General features: G+C 44.1%; 1 long non-coding RNA gene across 1 annotated transcript; it reads right to left on the minus strand.

Annotated features, from left to right (window-relative positions):
• Positions 1 to 7,009: 7,009 nt before the first annotated feature.
• LOC119620555 (uncharacterized) lies at positions 7,010 to 11,304 on the minus strand. Its single transcript, XR_005237028.2, has 2 exons — positions 10,112 to 11,304; positions 7,010 to 7,314 (listed from the first exon to the last, which is right to left on the minus strand). It is a non-coding gene; the product is annotated as an uncharacterized lncRNA (long non-coding RNA).
• Positions 11,305 to 12,006: the final 702 nt, after the last annotated feature.

Below are 12,006 nucleotides of genomic sequence, written 5' to 3' on the forward strand. Positions count from 1 at the left end.
AATCTCAGCACTTTGGAAGGCTGAGGTAGGAGAATCACTTGAGCCCAGGAGTTCAAGGCCAGCCTGGGCAACATAGTGAGAACCCATCTCTATAAAAAGAAAATAGTAAAAATGGCTGGGTACAGTGGCTCAAGTCTGTAACCCTAGCACTTTGGGAGGCCGAAGCAGGTGGATTTCTTGAGCCCTGGAGTTTGAGTCCAGTCTAGGTAACATGGCAAAACCCTGTCTCTACAAAAAATAACAATTAGCTGGATGTGGTGATGCATGCTTATGGTCCCAGCTACTTGGGAGGCTGAGCCCAGGAGGTCAAGGCTCAGTGAGATGTGATCGTGCCACTGCACTCCAGCTGGGGTGACAGAGTGACACCTGTCTAAAAAAAAAAGGAAAGATTAGCCAGGCTTGGTGGCATGTGCCTGCCATCTCAGCTACTTGAGAGGCTGAGGTTGCAGTGAGCTGAGATTGCACTGCACTCCAGCCTCAGTGACAGAGGTAGACCCTGTCTCAAAAAACAGAAGTTAAAAAAAAAAAAAAAAAGAGCGTGGCACTGACTTAAAGTAGTCCAATAGAACAGATAGAGAGTTCAGAAGCAGACCTGTCCATATAAGGAAACTTGAGTTTTGATAGAGACAGCAAGGCAGATCAGTGGGAAAAGACGGGATAGTTAATAAACCTCTCATACAAGGATGAGAAGTTATCCTTGTATCCCAAGAGGAAAAATAAAATTGGATCCCAGTATCACTCCCTACTCAAAAATCAATTTCTGGTAGACTAAATACTGTTCTGTAAAACACAAATACATAAAACATTTAGAATATTATGTAGGAAAGTAGCTTTAAAATTCCAAAGTAGGGAGGTCTTCTTAAATAAATACAAAAGAATTATGAACCGTAAAGGAAACACAAAGAATATGAACCACAAAGGAAAAGATGGATACATTTGACTCCATTAATATTAAGGACTTCTGTTTAACAAAGAAAGAAAATACAGAATGAGGCCAGGCGCAGTGGCTCACGCCTGTAATCCCAGCACTTTGGGAGGCCAAGGTGGTGGATCATGAGGTCAGGAGAGTGAGACCATTCTGGCTGACACAGTGAAACACCGTCTTTACTAAAAAAAAATAGAAAAAAATTAGCCAGGCGTGGTGGTTGGCACCTGTAGTCCAAACTTCGCAGGAGGCTGAGGCAGGAGAATGGTGTGAACCCAGGAGGCGGAGCTTGCAGTGAGCCAAGATCGTGCCACAGCACTCCAGCCTGGGCGACAGAGCAAGAGTCCATCTCAAAAAAAAAAAAAAGAAAAGAAAATACAGAGTGAGAAAAGACAAGCTACAGACTAGGAAAATAAATTTGCACCTAGACAACCAATATGGATTATTGTGCAGAACAGACTTTACAATCCCTCCCTTGAATCAGTAAGAAAAGACTAAAAACTTAATAGCAAACTACACATACACACACAAAGATAGGAACAAGTCTGTCATAGAAGAGGAAAGAGGAGTGAGCAAAACACATAGGATAAATTTCAACCTCATTAGTATTTAGAAAAATGCAAATCAAAATCACGAGACACTATTTCACACATACCAGATGGGCACACATTCTGAAGTTAGACAATATTCAAATGTTGACAAGGATTCTGAGCAACAGGAACTCATTTTCATTGCTGGCAAGACTGCAAATTGGTTCAACTTTGGAAAATAATTTTGCATTACCTAAAAGGTTTGAACAAATACACACCCTACAGCGCAGTAACTCTGCTCCTGGGATGTACTTTAGGGCAGTGGTCCCTAGACCAGCAGCGTCAGTATCATGGGAACTTGTTAGAAATGCAAATTCTCCAGCCGCTAGACTTCCTGAGCCAGAAACTCTAGGGCTAGGGCCCAGCAACCTGGGTTTCAGCAAGCCCTTCAGGTGACTGATGCACATCCAAGTGTGAGAAATGTTTGCACACATGGACACCAGGAGACATGAACAGCCATGTTCACGGCAGCACTTTAGAGAAATCACAGACTGGAAACTGATGTCCTTCAACAGTGGAAAGGATAATTATTTTTTATCAGAGAATAGTGAAAAGAAATGAACTACTATTGTTACACTTATTGGCATGGTGAGTATGTATCACAAACGTAAAATCGAGTGGCAGAAGCATGTCACGGGGCATATATGCAGTACAATTTCATTATCTAAAGGTCAAAAACAAGTAACTCAACAATAACCTGTTTAGGAACATGCACGTATGTGGCACTCCCGTAAAGAAAAGCAAGGGGCTGCTTTCCACACAACTCAGGAGACTGAGTGTTTACGGGGAGGGAAAGGGAATGTACTTGGGCGGCAGGGGACCAGGTTTAAAGGCAGAGGCATTACTTCATTTTTTAAGATAGGTGGGAGGTACACTGCTGTTCATTTTACTATTTAAAAAAATAGTTCAGGCCAGGCGCAGTGGCTCACGCCTGTAATCCTAGCACTTCGGGAGGCCGAGGCTGGTGGATCATTTGAGGTCAGGAGTTTGAGACCAGCCTGGCCAACATGGTGAAACCCTGTCTCTACTAAAAATACAAAAATTAGCCAGGCATGGTGGCGCGTGCCTGTAGTCCCAGCTACTCAGGAGGCTGAGGCAGGAGAATCACTTGAGCCTGGGAGGCAGAGCTTGTAGTGAGCCGACATGGTGCCACTGCACTCCAGCCTGGGTGACAGAGTGAGACTCTGTCTCAAAAATAAATAAATAAAATAAAAATAGTATATATTTCTATCCTAGTGTGGGACTAAAAGTTTCCATCACAGAAGACGCAGGATTGCATTATCGAGTGGTCAACGCAAAGGCTGCAGGCAGCCTGTCAAGCCTGAGGCCTGAGTCTGCGCGTCCATCTGGGAGCCCCCAGCTGGTCTGGCTTATGCAGACTGGCAGCAGCTTGCATAGTGATGGGGACAATTCTGGATCTTACAGCCGGGTTTGAAGGCATGAGTTCGGGAGGATGAGGGAATGCGGAGTCCCACTTGTGCCTCTCCAACCCGGGCCTCAGTGGGGCCTTCCCTTTTGCCACCTGACCTCGCCGGCCCCTCTGTGTCTCCTCTCCTCCCAGTAGGATAAGAGCTTTAGCCAGGGCCTGAGTGGAGGACAGAAGCCAATTTCCAATGTATGAGAACCTTTATAACACTGCAGTTTTATTGTGTATGTCTTGTGTGTATCTTTATACGTATGTGTGGGTACACACACACAACAAAAAAAGGATATTTATGGTTGTGAGTGGTAATTTTTTAAAACTCTTTATTTCATTTACATGAGCATTTAGGAAAGTCACCTGTCTTTATAAAAAAATCCTTTTAACAAATATTTCCCTAAAATAATGACAGATGGTCAGTAGGTCATTCAGTCACATGACAGAGATTTAGCCTCTCAGTGATCAAACCCACCGCTCTGGCGGCTGTGTGAAGGGGGTTTAGGGAAGGCCAGGCTGGAGGTGTGGCCGTGGGAAGATGCCCCCTGGGGCTGCTGCTCTCCAGGTACATGGATGCTACTGTTTCTGGGAGTCACAGGTAGGCAAGTGCTGCAGAAACACGATCGTGTTCATCACTCGTTTCTCACAGGGCCTGCTGGCCTGCAGTAGTGGAAAGGATAAATTTCCTCTATGCAGCCACAGCTGCGTATAGTACGGGAAAGAGCTGCAAGTCTTCTGGAACTCAGGAAGGGTGCCCTCCTTTTGGGATCCACCCATCCTTCAAGACCGAATCCACAGGAGGTATTTATGCAGGGACTGGGGCTGACCCCACCGAGAAGGATTTAATGCATCCTCTCAACAAAAGACAGCCTTTTTCAACGACAGGAGGCTGGTCAGGGATCCTGCCATCTGGGCCCTTAGCAGATCTCAGTGTCTGAAACAAGCAGGCTTCGCAGGGAAACTTCAACCAGGCACTGTTTTTCACAGAAGGCTCACATTTGACAGGAAGAGAATGGTACATAAGTTCCAGGAGCACAGGGCTGGGTTCCAGGGTCAGGAGAAGCAGGGCACCCAAAAGAGCAAAAGGGACCGAACGCTGCAGCAGCCCCGTTATGTTCCTGACCCTCAGAGGGACAGACCCTTCCCTGCTGCGGCTTTCAGCTCCCACCAGGCGGGAATGTGCTGGGCAGGGAACAAGGACTGTCTGTTTCAATTATCCCCAAACCTAGCTCTGAGCACATTTCCTGATTTGGAGGGAGGATGGGAGGAGGTGCTTCCACTGCAGGACTTGATCTGGAAGGCTGCTTTGGACCTCCGGACTTATCCGGCCTGGGCGGCTTCGAAAACGCCAAGTGCTTACCAGGAATTATCAGCTGACTCAGTCATAGGGTTCTGGACAGCTTAGGATCCTCCGACCCTCGATTTCTTGATTTCAGCAGGAAGATAGTTCTTTTGTTCCCCTTCTCTAAAAGAATGGAAAATGTAATACTGCGTTTCCATGGAGGCCTCTAAAGAAAGATCATTCTCCTTTAGAAGAGCATCCAAAAAATTACACTCAAAACAAATCTTCTTTTGGCAGGACACCATTTAATCAGCTGGAAGATATTTATGCCTGCGCTTAGAATTCTATGGCTTGTCGTGGGAAGGGAGAAGAGGAAGTTAGGAATCAAATGCTCCCTCATTTTTCGGAGGAATGATTGGAAGACTCTGGGAAAACATCCTAAATTGTTAGGTTTGATATTTAGCCATCTTAAGTTCACTAGAAACAATAGTTTTCTTGTTAATAAAAATAACCATAAAAATAGAATAATAACAAGTAAGGGCAGAGATCATGTCAAGTAACTGTGAGGATGTATTTGGTCCCTCCGTTAGTCAGACTGATAAAATAGTCCATAGAGCAGATGCCTTAGTAGGAATTCTATAAATTCCCACTGAGCACTGGAATTGGTGTTTTTTTCTCAGCTACCCTGATTTGCTTCCTTTTAAAGATCCATGTGCTCTTGAGCCGTCCAGCAATACACCTATCAAAATGTTACCTGTTAGGTGCAAAGGCCTGGCCCATGGCTGCTCAGAATCAAGAGGGTTTGGGGGAGGTGGGAGTAGGATGCTGGATGAAGAATTTACCCATCAAATACTGGCATGGGCTCCAAAATGATGCCCCCCGCAGGCCTGGAAGCCAGTGCCACCCTAGGAGACCTACACTTCCCGAGGTTGAGCACGCTCAGCTTGTTAAACACCAGGACACACAGAACGAAGTATAAACCCACCGGGGTTCCTTTGGGCTATTTCCATGCACCAAGATTTCTGACCAGAGTAAGCCAGAAAATGTCTCAATTCTTCCAGTGGCAAAACGAGGATATGATATCTGCCTTTTATTTGCCACAGAACTCCTAAGATTCAAGACTGATTTCAGCAAAACTACACAATGGGTGAAGCATGTATTTGAAATCCTGCCATTTCAAACTAATCATCCAGTTTACTAATTGGTCAGGCCCACTCCTCAGACACCCCCACTTATAAGCCACCCCCCATTACACTTACTTAATACAGCAGAGCCTTCATGCTAGCTAATCTAATGAATACCTCAGGCCTGCACAGAGGCCAGCTGTGACTGTCGGGATACTTCGTGCCACAGATGGGCAAGCCTCTCAGTCTGCTAGATGGCACGTTCTTGAGGGGCAGGGACCATGTTTTATTTACATTGCTCTTTAACCACCTAAACGATATACAATATATGACTAATTAATTGAGCATGCACATGAGTCTATAGAGAAGTATATTTCCTATAATTCCTTTTAGCTAAGCTAGGTGGCATTTCTGTTATGAAATAGTTCAGATTTCCAAATTTGTGTATGTTGGAAGGTATACAGAATGGCAATGATCACTGTGACTTCAACCAACCTTCACAGCATGAAAACAGGTAACCACTCTAAGGGTTTTCTCTTAACCAGTGCTTCACTTCTCTCTTTTTTTTTTCTTTGAGATGGAGTCTTGCTGTGTTGCCCAGGCTGGAGTGCAGTGTCATGATCTCTGCTCACTGCAAGCTCCACCTCCTGGGTTCACGTCATTCTCCTGCCTCAGCCTCCCGAGTAGCTGGGACTACAGGCACCCGCCACCATGCCCAGCTGTTTTTTTTTGTTTGTTTTGTATTTTTAGTAGCGACAGGGTTTCACTGTGTTAGCCAGGATGGTCTCCATCTCCCAACCTCGTGATCCGCCTGCCTTGGCCTCCAAAGTGCTGGGATTATAGGCATGAGCCACTGCACCCAGCCTCTTTTTTTTTTTTTTTTTTTTTTTTAACAGACAGGGTCTCACTCTGTTGCCCAGGCTGGAGTGCAGTGAAGTGATCATGGCTCACCATAACCTCTAAGTCTTGGCCTCAAGAGGTCCTTCCACCTCAGCTTCCTGAGTAGCTGGGACTACAGGTGTGCACCACCATACCCAGCTAATGTTTAACATTTTTTTGTAGACAAGGAGTCTTGCTCTGTTGCCCAGGTTGGTCTTGAACTCCTGGCCTCAAGCAATCCTCCCACCTCTGCCTCCCAAAGTGTTGGGATTACAGGTTTGAGCCACCACAAGCAGGCTGCCTTGCTTCTCTTTATAGTTTCACCACATAGGAATGTATTCCCAAACAATACACTATCAAGTTGAGGTTTTTTTGTTTTTGTTTTTTTTGAGACAGAGATTTCGCTCTGTTGCCCAGGCTGGAGTGTAGTGACTGAGTCACGGCTCACTGCAGCCTTGACCTGCTGGGCTCAAGTCATCCTCCTACCTCACTCAGCCTCCAAACGCCTGTGACTACAGGTGCACACCACCATGCCCAGCTAATTTTAAAATTTTTTCTAGAGATAGTATTTCACCATGTTGGCCAGGCTGGTCTTGAACTCCTGGCCTCAAGCTGTCTGCCCACCTCGGCCTCCCAAAGTGTTGGGATTACAGGCGTGAGCCACCGCGCCTGGCCTGCTATCCAGTTTAGCTTCTTTTTGATCTTGTAAGTGAAATCACAGTGTATGTATTCATCCTGATTTGTGTGGTACTTTGTATATGTGACATCACCATGTTGATAGACATAACTTCATTGATTTTCACAGCTGTATAGTATTTTATTATGTGAATATATCCAATGTATCCATTCTTCTGTTATGAACATTTGGGTTCATAACCAACTTTTTGCTGTTACAAACAGTGCTCTCTGAGCAACCTGGGGAGTGACTCCTCCATCACATGCAGTTTCTCCAGTGTGTACATTCAGTGAAGGATCTGCACCTTTCACTTCATTTGATAATGTCCAGTTGTTTTCCCAAGTGGCTGAACTAATTTACAGTCCAACTAGTTCTGGATGAGGGTTCGCTTTAGTCCATATCCTTATAGGCTCTTGGATGGCTGTTGACAAAGACAAGTTTTTTTTTTCTTTTACCAATTTGACAGTTGTAAAATAGTATCATTTTATGGTTTTGTTTTGGAGACAGAACCTCACTCTGTTGCCCAGCTGGAGTGCAGTGGTGAGATCTCGGCTCACTGCAACCCCTGCCTCAGCCTCCCCAGTAGCTGGGACTACAGACGCGTGCCACTACGCCTGGCTAATTTTTTGTATTTTTTAGTAGCGATGGGGTTTCACCATGTTGGCCAGGCTGCTCTCAAACTCTTGAGCTCAGGCAATCTGCCTGCCTCAGCCTCCTAAAATGCTGGGATTACAGGTATGAGCCACTGTGCCTGGCCTCTTATTACGGTTTTAATCTGCATTTCCTGAGGCTTACCATCTTGTACTAAATTTGAAAAATTAAAAACCTAAAAAAATTCAGAAGTCCTCTTTGTCTTGCTCAATCAGCTCTATTAAAAACTTCCCGCAAGCAGCAGGAATTCTACTGCATGGATGCTCACAGCACGAATCCCCACAAACAGGGCAGAACTTCTCAGGGTTGTAAAATGAAGCCGAAGCTGCTGCCAGCACTGCTGTTATCAGAAGTGGCAGGCTCTATGCTGGACTGAGGATGAAAGTGTTGCTGCTTCCAGAACAGAAGACGAGCACAAAATGGCTGTGCACACTCCCATCTCTCCCTGCTGGAAGCTTACGGCCTAGAAGATAGAACCACTCACCCACATGTTGAGGGTTAGTCTTAGGAGGGATGGAGGGATTCCCTGTGGAGGCTTCTGTTTTAACAGCGACTTCCCAGCCTTCTACAGATTGAAGCCTTCTTTGCATAGGAATCGTCTCACCTAATCCAGTGTGCGTTTTGAAAAAGGAAGGAACAGAATGCCCTTCAGTAAACCTGGCCGGGCACAGTGGCTCACGCCTGTGATCCCAGCACTCTGGGAGGCCAAGGCGGGCGGATCACTTGAGGTCAGGAGTTGGAGACCAGTCTGGCCAACATGGCGAAACCTGGTCTCTACTAAATACACAAAAAAATTAGCTGGGCATGGTGGCGGGTGCCTGTAATCCCAACTACTAGGGAGGCTGAGGCAGGAGAATTGCTTGAACCTAGGAGGCAGAGGTTGCAGTGAGCCAAGATCACGCAACTGTACTCCAGCCTGCGGGACACAGAAAGACTCCGTCGCCCACAGCCCCCACAACAACAAGAACAACGACGACAACAATAACAACAACAACAAACAAGAGAACCAAATCAAACCTTACCTGTGGTTTGGAAGTGGGTGCTTATAGCCGTGCTGCCAGTACAGCAGCCACTGCCACAGGTGGCTACTGAGACTGAGGAACTGAATTTTAAATTTTGTTAAATTTTAATTTAGAAACTAAAGCAGAACAAAATATTTTTCTGCGAAGCACAACATTATTGTTTTGGTAGTGATACATTTCACTTTCATCATTGAAAATTTAGCGTCTTTGATATGTTCTCTAGGTATACAAAATGTATTTTGAAATATTTAGTATAAAAATCACCAATTTTTATATTGTTACATGTTAAAATAATATTTTGAATACAATGGTTTAAGTGAAATATATTGTTAAAATATTTATCTGTTCCTTTTCACTTTTTAAAGAAGCTACTAAAAAATTTAAAACTATATATGTGGATGACATCAGGCAAGATGGTAGCGTGGGAAATATAGGACTCTGTCTCCCTATCTAGATAATTACACTGGCAGAATCTGTTTGATGTAACTATTTTGGAACTCTAGAGTCTATTCAAAGGCTTGCAGCTGCCAAAGGAATGCTTGGACAGTACATTGCAATTAATTTTGGTCAATTTCAGCTCTTTGCATGGTAGTGGCTAACCATCCGCTTTTCCCAGCTCCATGGGAGTCAGTCATGCATGTGTACCTGGTGCAGCTTGCACACAGCTTGTGGAAGTTAGAGAAGGGAATAAGGACCTTGTCTTCCAGATATCAGGGATCTATATTCTGAATGCTGCTTCTGATCATGGAGGTGAAGACAGAGAGGCAGATTCCACTGTTGCAACCTCACCATCTGAAGTAGGTTTCAGAATATTTAAAGACCCAGAGCCTGTTATCTCCTGCCCGCTTCGTTATTCCTTCTTTTCCCTTTTGGAAGCCACATTTGAACAATGGAACATCAAAAAGCAGCTGCATATATAGGGAATTCAGAAAGTCACTACATATGTCCAGGGAAAGATTTAGGCTCAGAAAATACCCAAGAAGAGATTAAATTTACACCTTGGGTGAATGCTTGGCACAAAGTCACCCTACTACAGTAAGAACAGCAACAACAGGCCGGGCGCGGTGGCTCACGCCTGTAATCCCAACACTTTGGGAGGCCAAGGTGGGCAGGTCATGAGGTCAGGAGTTTGAGACCCGTCTGGCCAATATGGTGAAGCCCTGTCTTTACTAAAAATACAAAAAAATTAGCCAGGCATGGTGGTGCACACCTGTAGTCCCAGCTACTCAAGAGGCTGAGGCAGAAGAATCGCTTGAACCCAGGAGGTGGAGGTTGCAGTGAGCTGAGATCGTGCCACTGCACTCCAGCCTGGGCGACAGAGCGAGACTCTGTCTCAGAAACAAAAAACGAAAAACAAAACAAAACAAAAACAAAAAACAACAGCAATAACAAAACCCAATAAGCCACAAACCTTGGGGAAGAGGAGAATCTGATTTCCAGAACTAGCCAAAATATAAAATTCAAATGTCCAGTTTTCAACAAAAATTACAAGGCATAAAAAGAAACAGGAAAGTATAGCTAATTCAAAGGAAAAAATTAACTCACCAGACATAGTCTCTGAGAAAGACCAAACAGTAGAAAACTTTTTCCTAGACAAAGACAACTGTCTTAAAGATGTTCAAAGACCTAAAGGAAGAGGTGGACAAAGTCAAGAAAATGATGTGTGAACAATATGGAATTATCAATAAAGAAATAGAAAACATAAAAGGAACAAAAAAGAAATTTTGAGCCAGGCGTGGTGGCTCATGCCTGTAATCCCAGCACTTTGGGAGGCTGAGGTGGGCAGATCACCTGAGGTTAGGAGTTTGAGACCAACCTGGCCAACACGGGGAAACCCTGTCTCTACTAAAAATATAAAAATTATCTGGGTGTGGTGGTGCAGCCCTGTAGTCCCATCTATTTGGGAGGCTGAGGCCCAAGAACTGCTTGAACCTGGGAGGTAGAGGTTACAGTGAGCTGAGATTGAGCCACTGCATTCTAGCCTGGGCATAGAGGGAGACTCTCTCAGAAAAAACAATTTTTTTTTTTTTTTTGGAGCTGAGAAGTGCAATAACTGAAATGAAAATTTTATTAGAGGGATTCAAAAGCATATTCGAACAGGCAGAAGAGAAAATCAGTGAATGTGAAGAAAAGTACAATTGAAATTATTGCCTGACATGGGCAAGAACTTCATGTCTAAAACACCAAAAGCAATGGCAACAAAAGCCAAAATTGACAAATGGGATCTAATTAAACTAAAGAGCTTCTGCACAGCAAAAGAAACTACCATCAGAGTGAACAGGCAACCTACAGAATGGGAGAAAATTTTTGCAATCTACTTATCTGACAATGGGCTAATATCCAGAACCTACAAAGAACTCAATCAAATTTACAAGAAAAAAGCAACAACCCCATCAAAAAGTGGGCAAAGGATATGAACAGACACTTCTCAAAAGAAGACATTAATACAGCCAACAGATACATGAAAAAATGCTCATCATCACTCACCATCCGAGAAATGCAAATCAAAACCACAATGAGATACCATCTCACACCAGTTAGAACGGCAATCATTAAAAAGTCAGGAAACAACAGGTGCTGGAGAGGATGTGGAGAAATAGGAACACTTTTACACTGTTGGTGGAATTGTAAACTCGTTCAACCATTGTGGAAAACAGTATGGCAATTCCTCAAGGATCTGGAACTAGAAATACCATATGACCCAGCCATCCCATTACTGGGTATATACCCAAAGGATTATAAATCATGCTGCTATAAAGACACATGCACACATATGTTTATTGTGGCACTATTCACAATAGCAAAGACTTGGAATCAACCCAAATGTCCATCAGTGACAGACTGGATTAAGAAAATGTGGCACATATACACCATGGAATACCATGCAGCCATAAAAAAGGATGAGTTTGTGTCCTTTGTAGGGACATGGATGCAGCTGGAAACCATCATTCTCAGCGAACTATCGCAAGAACAGAAAACCAAACACCGCATGTTCTCACTCCTAGGTGGGAACTGAACAATGAGATCGCTTGGTCTCGGGAAGGGGAACATCACACACTGGGGCCTATTATGGGGATGGGGGAGGGGGGAGGGATGGCATTGGGAGTTATACCTGATGTAAATGATGAGTTGATGGGTGCTGACGAGTTGATGGGTGCAGCACACCAACATGGCACAAGTATACATATGTAACAAACCTGCACGTTATGCACATGTACCCTAGAACTTAAAGTATAATAATAATTTAAAAAAAAGAAATTATCGCCTGAGGAACAAGAAAGAAAAAATATTAAAGAAAAGTGAACAGAGCCTGTGAGATCTGTAAGACACCATAAAGCAGACAAACATACGCAGTTTGTGAGTTACAGAAGAAGAGAGAGACAAGCAAACCCACACTGAGACACATTCTCCTAAATAAAATAAAAAAAAATAAAAGAATT

Source organism: Chlorocebus sabaeus, chromosome 10, assembly GCF_047675955.1.
Source record: "Chlorocebus sabaeus isolate Y175 chromosome 10, mChlSab1.0.hap1, whole genome shotgun sequence".
Classification (NCBI taxonomy): domain Eukaryota; kingdom Metazoa; phylum Chordata; class Mammalia; order Primates; family Cercopithecidae; genus Chlorocebus; species Chlorocebus sabaeus.